This window comes from Nicotiana sylvestris, chromosome 6 (assembly GCF_000393655.2).
Source record: "Nicotiana sylvestris chromosome 6, ASM39365v2, whole genome shotgun sequence".
Lineage (NCBI taxonomy): Eukaryota > Viridiplantae > Streptophyta > Magnoliopsida > Solanales > Solanaceae > Nicotiana > Nicotiana sylvestris.
Window position 1 is genome coordinate 125,688,397 of NC_091062.1, and position 9,488 is coordinate 125,697,884.

Here is a 9,488-nt window from a genome sequence, read left to right on the forward strand (position 1 = left end):
AGGGTTGGAGAGAACAAGGAATCCTGTGGTATGGCAAGAAAGATTTGTTAGTGAAAAAGCCTACCACAAGTTTCGGGAATGGTGGCCTCAGAGGTCACTTATGTCACACCCATTTTTACCCCTCCAAGAGATAAGTGTAAAATATTATGGATTGTGGGTTAAAGAGTTTTTTCAATTAAAGTGACAAATTTAAAGTAGGGATTATTTTATTTACAGAGTCGCCACTTAGAATTGATTTCTACTGGTGTTCCAAGTCACCTTTTATTTGAATTCCTATTCAAAGGAAGGTTTGACTCTATTATTATTGGTCTGCGAAAACAAAGTCCGGGTAAGGAATTCTGTTGACCGGGGAGAAGGTGTAAGGCATTCTCTAAGTCCCGTGGTTCTAGCACGGTCACTTTATTGACTACATTTGGCTTGAATTAAACTTGGATAAACTGTGGTTTATTTGATTTTTATGCTTTTCTTATGTCCGTTTTTATTTATTTTTAAAAAAAATTAAAGAAAAGATTTGAATAATAATCTACAACTTAACTAATGAGAGAAAATTATTGATATGATTACTAATTTAAAAGATGAGAGTAATGAGAGAAAATTATCAATTGACATTGCTTAAAACTAGTAAGATGTGGGCTTGTCTTGACATTGAATGAGGCAGCCCACTATTGGGTTGATGGAGTCAAATGGGCTCATGTCCAAGACAAAATCCAAAAGCCCATATGCTTTTGGACTTTAAATCTGCAGATATGGCCTTTTAAAGCTATGTTACAGATTTGGCCATATCTTGCTATTTGCAATCCGTAGCCAACTATTTACAAAAATAAGTTTACAGATTGTCTTTCTAATCTACAACTTAACTACCTTACTAAATAAGTATTTTTTAAGAGATAAAAAAAATTATTGGGACTCTAAAATATAATAATAATAATAATAATATAATAATAATAATAATAATAATAATAATAATAATAATAATAATAATAATAATAATAATAAAAACTTAGCTTGGTGACAACAAAGGGACAAACATGGCTACAAGGGTTCAAATTTTAATATATATGCTCCTTTCAGACAACCAAATGCCAGTGGAATTATATCTAATGCTTTGCAAAAATAAAAATAATTAAAGATGCTTAACACAATTTAATTAACTAACATATCGTTATAACATTATCAAACATTCAAGAGCATATAAAAATGAACTACAATAGAAGGATAAAGCTACTAATATTTCCCAGCGTCATTATCTTTCATTCCAACTCGATTTTATGAGTTTACATGGTCCGAAAATTACCTGGACAGCAGAAAGAAGAACAAATACAGCAGAGTCAGCTCTTTCCAAAATCAACAGCAAAACAATTAAACGGGCAGCAACAACAGCAAAAGACAGCGACAACCGGCAGATTCAAACCCAAGAAAATAAACTAGAAATACCCCAGCAAAACAGTACAATTATGTAACTCCAGAAAAATCTTTCAAGACTACTCTATTTTCCTTAAACAAGTTTTTCACTTAAGAATCAACTCACAAAAGCTGCTAAGGGATATTATAGCTACTGATTTTTTCTCTTTTTTGTGTGTCTAGAGCTCCTCAGTAAGATGGAGTGTCCTCCTTTTATATCAAAACAATCAGCTATTTCAAAAAAATTAAAAATCAATCTTTTTGACAGATTTTTCTACAAAATTTTCTCTTAAATTCAAAATGCCAGACTTTCTGGTTCAAATCTTGTCAAGTATTTCAAACAAAATCTGCTCTCCACTATTCAAAGATAGACTTCTATTCAAACACTGTCCAAAGGTCTACATTTTTTACCAAACAATTTGACTTTTGAGTGTTGTACTCAAAGAGTCTTGAAGTAGTAAATAAATAATCAAACAAGTACCATATACTCTTAAGTATTTTTCACTACCTCACTTTTATCAACACAAAACTATTTTACTACTTCAACAAGTGCAAAAACAGAAAATTTGACATTTTAAACTTCAAAAACTAATGCTAAAATAATTAATAATAGACAAAAATAAGATCTGAAAAAATATAAATAAAATAAAAAATCAGCCACAAAAAATAATAAGATTTTTACCATTTTATAATTCAAGTGGCCGAAAAAATGGTGGTATGCCAAAAGAGGGTGTTCGGGGAGGTCGCCGGAATTTGGCCGGATTTTGATCGCCGGATTTTCATGGTGAAATTGGCATCAATAGCTAGGTCTTGAGGATCTCTATTCATTGATGTAAGTATTGTGGGGTGGTAGTGGTTGGAGCTTCAAGAATTTGGGCAAAAAAGTGACGGGAAAGTTTCCTAGATCTAAGATTCAAGGAGTTTGAGGGATTTTTGAAGGATTTGGTTTGGAGATATGGAAGGAGGAAGTTGTGGAGATTACATGGTGTGAATTTGGAGGTGGTACGCCGGCGGCAGCGATTTCCGGCCGGCGGCGGTGGGCGGAGCTGGGGCGGCATAGAGAGAGTGAAGAGAGAGAGAAGAGAGAAGAAGGAGAAAAGAATTATGGGTGAAAATGAGGACAATTTTTAGATTTTTGAGGCTTTAAATACCTAAGCCAAGAGTGAATGAGATCCATTGGATCAAGATGGAATGGATGAGTATGATTTGATCTTGTTTCATTTAGTGAAACGACGTAGTTTTGAGGCAAAACTACGTAGTTTCAGACCCTTTCAATGGCAGCCCTTTATCTTGCACTCTTGGACACTTTTTCTTTCAAATTTGGCCAAAATTTCTTCCTTAATCCTACTTATTAAACTAATTTTACACAAATAAATTAATTAAATAACTTATTCTAATGATCAATTAACTAGATTAATTCACCAACTGAACAACTAGTTAATTCTTAAAATGCACAAATGAAGAAAGAACTATTTTTTTAGTATTTTATGATAGGAAATATGCAATTAAAATCACAAAAATTGAGAAAAATAATTAATATAACAAAACACTAATAACTTTAGGAGGTGTTAAATAGTGCAAAAATTAGGTGTTCACAGCTGCCCCTCTTTGCTCGAGAACATGAAGAGTTTTCGTGCAAAGAAAAGTGAATGCCATAGCTAATTTTTGCTCACATGTCACTCCAATGGAAGCAAATTTTTTTTTTGAAAAAAAGATGACCGAACCTTGCTTTCGAGGCTGCCTACATATCCTTGGCTATAAAGGAATCAGGTTAGTGTAGTTCTGGAAAAATTTGGTAGCTGGGACTACCAGACACTAGAATTAAGACTATTTCTGCTGTTGCTGTCGCTGTTGCTATTGTTGTTACTCGCTTCTTACATCAAAAAAGAAAAAGAGAAGAGTACTATATATGTCTGCAAACTAAGAGTACAAAATTCCTGTCTATGCGTCTTCTGGAGTCAAATCTTGATTCTTGACCTACTCGCTTGCGTTGACCTTAGATTGGATTTTGATACTCTTTGAAGAAACGATTATGACTCAATTTCAGTTGCTTGCTTTCCTGATCTGAAATTGAGAAGATGAATCTTGAGAAGCTGGGTTACTGACACATTGTCAAAGTTAACTCCAACTATCCTGTGATCGAAAGACTTCTTCCTTCTGATGAGAAACTGAAACTGCAAGCTTTAATCTTCACTTGTGCTATACGGCCGAGCCTGCAAAACCATCAAAGACAAACAAAAACGAACAAAAAAATTTCTGCCCCAGTCTGGCACTAGAAAATTTTTGTGAGTTATTAGAGAAATCTGTAAATTATCTAATTTATTGAAAAGGCAGACAGAAATAGTAGTATAAACTAGCTAAAAGAGATAAAATTTGGTAACGAATGATTGTGTAACTAGGGATCGGTATCCCATACTACTGAAAGGAAATGTAACCAGGGGTCGATACCCTATCTTACTGGAAGGAAATAGAATCAAGTGTTAGCACCATGTATTATTGATAAAGTGTTGAATCCTTCTAGGTGAAAAAAGGTTCGATCTGAGTTAAACTGTATTAAACAACCTGAGCGAAGATTACTTCTACCCGAAAACTATGAGTTGGATCCCCTTAGGCGAAACGGTTCTACCTGGGTTAAGCTACGTAAAACACCCTGAGCGAAGATTACTTCTACCCGGAACTACGAACTGGATCCCCCTAGGCGAAACAGTTCTACCTGGGTTAAGCTACGTAAAACACCCTGAGTGAAGAGTACTTCTACCCGGAAACTAGGAGTTGGATCCCCCTAGGAGAAACGGTTCTACCTGAGTTAAGCTACGTAAAACACCCTGAGCGAATAGTACTTCTACCCGAAAATTATGAGTTGGATCCCCTTAGGTGAAACGGTTCTACCTGGGTTAAGCTACGTAAAACACCCTGAGCGAAGAGTACTTCTACCCGGAAAATATGAGTTGGATCCCCCTAGACGAAACGGTTCTACCTGGGTTAAGCTATGTAAAACACCCTGAGCGAAGAGTACTTCTACCCAGAACTATGAGTTGGATCCCCCTAGGCGAAACAGTTGTACCTGGGTTAAGCTACGTAAAACACCTTGAGCAAAGAGTACTTCTACCCGGAAACTATGAGATGGATCCCCCTAGGCGAAACGGTTCTACCTGGGTTAAGCTACGTAAAACACCCTGAGCGAAGAGTACTTCTACCCGGAAATATGAGCTGGATCCCCCTAGGCGAAAAAGTTCTACCTGGGTTAAGCTACATAAAAACAACCTGAGCGAAGAGTACTTCTACCCAGAACTATGAGCTGGATCCCCCTAGGCGAAAAGGTTCTACCTGGGTTAAGCTAATGTAAAACAACCTGAGCGAAGAGTACTTCTACCCAGAACTATGAGCTGGATCCCCCTAGGCGAAAAGGTTCTACCTGTGTTAAGCTAATGTAAAACAACCTGAGCGAAGAGTACTTCTATATATGAGCTGGATCCTTCTAGGAGAAAAGGTTGTACCTGGGTTAAGCTATGTAAAAACAACCTGAGCGAAGAGTACTTCTACCCGGAACTATGAGCTGAATCCCCCTAGGTGAAAAGGTTCTATCTGAGTTAAGTTGCATAAAAACAACCTGAGCAAAGAGTGCTTCTACCCGGAACAATGAGCTGGATCCCCTAGGCGAAAATGTTCTACCTGGGTTAAGGTTTGGTGACATTCGTTCTTTTAGAATCACCATTCTGCATGTTGTGTTCCTTCTTCAAACAAAGAAATATTTGTGAGTTTTCAAAGTGGTGGTTGGTTTTGTGGCCTTGATTGTTTTGATCACTTGATCTCGGCCCTTTCAACTGAAACTTGTTGCTTCCTGAATACTGATTGCCTTTCTGACTCTAGAGAAACTCTAGCTTATCTAGACTTTGTCATGATGATTGGTTGGTGGAATTCAATCTTTTCGACTTTATCTTGCCTTCGTAGGCCTTTTCCTTCTGATTTCTCTTTTTTTCTTTTTTTTTTTATATTCTTTTTTTCATCATTTTTTTCTTTTCTTTTCTTCGGAGCATTGGGGAACTTTCGGCTCCTCAAACTTTGCTGCAACGACTAGTCGCGTGGGACTTAACATTTTCCAATTTTATTTCGCCTTCGTTGGCCTTTCGTTTCTGGCTTCTTTCTCCAAACTTCAAATTCAGAGCATTTGGGATGCCTCGGCTTTTTTCAACTCTTTGCCGAGACGGTTAGCCACGTGGGACTCAATCTTTTCAACTTCATTTGCCTTTATAGGCACTCCATTTGATTTTCTCTTTCCAAGAATTTTGATTTCGAAGCATCGACCGCCATGGCTAGTCGGGGTCGACTTGATGCCCGTACGAGGCTGGGTGCCTTTCTGCACATTAGCTCGCGCCAAATGAGAACCCTATAAATCAGTATTGCCATCCTTTCTTTATCTTAGTTTCGGAACAGTGTTAGACCGAAAGGGATTCAAAGAAAACAAACAATGGAATGGAGAATGAGTTTAAAACAAGAAGTGTCCCTTTCGGGGAAAGGAAAGAAGGACTTATCTGGAGTACATGCGGACTTCAATGAACATGACATGTCTTTTGGACTGGATGCCTGATCTGTGTAAACCGTCCGACTCTCAGAAATTCATCACAATTTTTTCCTCAAAATCGAGAAACCTTGCCAGGACTATGTCGGTGCCGATGGCTGTGAGGATCCTCTTTTCGATCAGGGGCGCCCTTTGCGGGTTTTCACGAGCTGACCTCTCTCATTTTTCTTCTCGCCTTATAGTGCTCTTTACGAGTTTTCTCTAACAAGACTCTCTTATTTTTCATTTCTCTTCTTACCATCGCCTCATGGTGCCCGTGTGAGTTTTCACCAATAAGACTCTCTTATTTTATTTCTCTCATTTTTATTGCATCGGATCCAAGTAGTCGTATTCTCTGATCCTTGAACATTCTCACCGATTGATCGGAAGGACTTGAAAGGATTTGGGTAAAAATGATTTGGATCGAATTACAACTTTGGAACCATTCAGCCAGGATCATCGCCGGACCATTACAACATCTTCCCCAGTTTCACTTTTAGGGGAATTTGGATTTTTATTTTGGTGTGACTGAACCCCAGAGAGAGGTTGCATATGTATCCTTTCGGAATCAAGTCGAACGTAGTTCAGGGAACTTTTTTTCTTTCGTTTTTCTGTTTTGTTTTGTTTGCTCTTTCTTTTTCCTTTCCTTTTCCTCTTTTTTTTTCTTTTTCTTTGTCTTTTCTTCCTTTTTTTTGTACATTTTTTTTTCTTCTTCTTTTTTTTTTTCATTTCATTTTTCAATAACACTTTCAGGTTCCAAAGAGGGTGATCAAAGAATGGGAGCTGGCTCAAAGGGTTTGCAAAGGGTTGATAGTGTTTGGTTAGCGAGAATGAAAGCCTTCGTCATCCCAATTGGAAAATATTAGTACTATATAGAGGATCCAACATAGTACTTTTTGACTGCATTTGCATTGACAGTTATTTCAGGGACATTTTCTTCGATGTGTCCCAAGTGCAACGCACTCTTTTGGCAGTACTCTTGTTGCAATGTACAGACCTTTCCAATTCGGGAACCAATTTTCCTTCAGTTGTTCCAACTCTTTGTTTTATTTCCTTAAACTTTATATTCATTTCGATCTAATCATTGATTCATTATTTCGAGACTTGACAACTTTCAGGATCTGGGCATGAAGTCCGCAAGCATGTCATGTTATTGAAATCTGCATTTAACAGAACTAAAAAGAGAATAAGAAAATGACAAGAATAAGAAAAGAGACAATCCTAGACAATGAAATATTAATTTCATTTGATTATTGATTTTTTTCAATTTTTGATTTTTTTGGTTTTTTTTATAGAAGGGTTTACATCGAAAAATAAGACAATAAAGTAAAACACCAGAATTACACCCTGAGATAATTCGGACGCCGAAAGGATAGTAAGACTGGCTACTAAGACTCCCATCTGATAGGGAACTTTCATGCCTGGCTGCCATTTTTTAGCTTTTTTTCTGTCTCGGCAATGGCTACAATGGCCTTCAATGTCGGATCAAATTCCTCAGTTTCACAAATCATTCCGACCATTGGCCTGATGTTGTGGGCAGGCAACAGATTGTTCATCACATCAGGAGCTTCTTCATCCCGAAAAATGATTCTTTCAGCTTCAATCAAATCTTCAACTGCCCTTTTGAGGGTCCAACAGTCCTTTGTACTGTGTCTCACTGCTCCAGAGTGGTATTCATACCTAGCGTCAGCTCGGTGCGAGGGGGACTAGGGGTTGGGCCATTTTGGGGCCACTGGCTGCAATAGATCTAGCCTGATTAGCTTTTGGAACAAGCTTGAATACGATTCACCAATAGGGGTGAACTGATTCTTTTTGAAAGGCTCTCTTGGGAGAGAATTGTATCGGAGATCATTTGGTTGGGAATTATATGGAGCTGGGTAAAGATGTGCATTTTTTGGAGGTGGAGCTTGGTTTTGTGTATAATGTTGTGGCCGCGTGCAAGATTGCGCGTTCATCACTGCATACCAACAAAACCAACCACCTTAACAAAACCTGACTAATTTGCTCACACCACAACCTGGTTGGTTTTGAGACATTTAACACATAGGAAATCGCACGTTGGGGATGCAATGCACCTAATAGTTAAACATTTTTACCATGTGTTTGAACGGTTGCATGTTTCATCCCGGCCTTAACTAACCCTTTAAGTATGTACCTCTTTTATTTCTACCTCTATTTAATCACTCTTGATTTTTTTCGTCTCTGTCACTTTTTACTTTTTTGGCATTCTCCTTTTTTTTTTTTTTGTCATTCTTTTATTTTTTTATCACTCTCTTTTTTCTCTCTTTTTTTCTTTTCTTTCTTTTTTTTTTTAGTTTATTTTTTCCTCAGTTAATTCTATGGTTATGATCGAATCTGATGGGGATTGTCTTCGTATCATGATGCCGCATGAATCAGATCATTACGTAGTTCAGAAAAAATCAGGAATAAAGTACACAAACTGACTCTCGTTTTTTTACTCATATACAAATAACTCCACGAAAGCTCCTAACAAGGAAAATAATTTTAGATTTTTTTTTGGTAGAAAGAAAGGATTCAAAAGAAGAAAGATTTTTTTTTAGATTTCAATTTTTTTATTGAATTGTTGAAAGTGAGACTTCTAAAGAAGAGCGATTTTTTCTTTTAAATTCGATTCTTTTTTCATTTTGTTTTTGGAATTGTTGAAAGAAAGAATTAAAAAAAAATTCATTTTTAAAGTTTTTTTTTTGAATTTTTTGAAATAAACACTTCTAAAGAAGAAATAAAATATTTTTGAATTTCGAATAGTTTGTTTTTCAATTTTTGAAAGAAAAACTTCTGAAGCAGAAAAAAATATTTTGGAATTCAACAATTTTTTTTTTTGGAATTTTCGATTTTTTCTTTTTCATTTATTTATTTTTTTGTGATTTTTGAAGAAAAATTAAATAAATAAATAAATCTGATTTTGATTTTTTTTGTGGAAGAAAGACTTATAAAAGAAAAAAGAAGAAAATATTTTTGAATTTTTTTTTTTTGATTTTTTAAAAAATTGGGGTCTCTAAGAAATTATTTTCTAAAGAAGGAAGTAAAGGGAAATATATTTGATTTTTTTAAAAAAAAAAATTGGGGGCCAACCCTGATGAAGGTTTCCTACGTACCCCCACTAAAATTGTGAGAATCGGACCTGCGTAGTTCAAACCAAGACTAGACCATTTTTATATTATTTTTATTTGGTAAAAACGAATACCTGTACAAAACTGGGGAATGACTTTTCTTTATCTTTTTTCGCTCAACTAGTTTTCTAAAGCCGATCAACAAATGCAAGCAAGTCTTCCAAATGATGCAACAAGTAGCACATACGTGAACATGATGGTCTCAAATAGGATACCTGTCTTATACGGACCCGGCCCTTGTGCCGAGTTTCGCTAAGTCAAATGCATGTGATGCACATAGAGCGAACCTACTAGGAAAAATACGGTATGAGTTTTGTTCTCCTAGGTTTAAATCTTGGTGGAAAAGGTATCTAGACTGGCTTACTCGAGTGGACAACTCGAGCCGATGAGGGTCAGTG

At 36.3% G+C, this 9,488-nt stretch overlaps 1 long non-coding RNA gene across 1 annotated transcript; it reads right to left on the reverse strand.

Annotated features, from left to right (window-relative positions):
• Window positions 1-1,210: 1,210 nt before the first annotated feature.
• Window positions 1,211-2,204, reverse strand: LOC138872075 (uncharacterized). Its single transcript, XR_011400496.1, has 2 exons — window positions 2,084-2,204; window positions 1,211-1,294 (listed from the first exon to the last, which is right to left on the reverse strand). It is a non-coding gene; the product is annotated as an uncharacterized lncRNA (long non-coding RNA).
• Window positions 2,205-9,488: the final 7,284 nt, after the last annotated feature.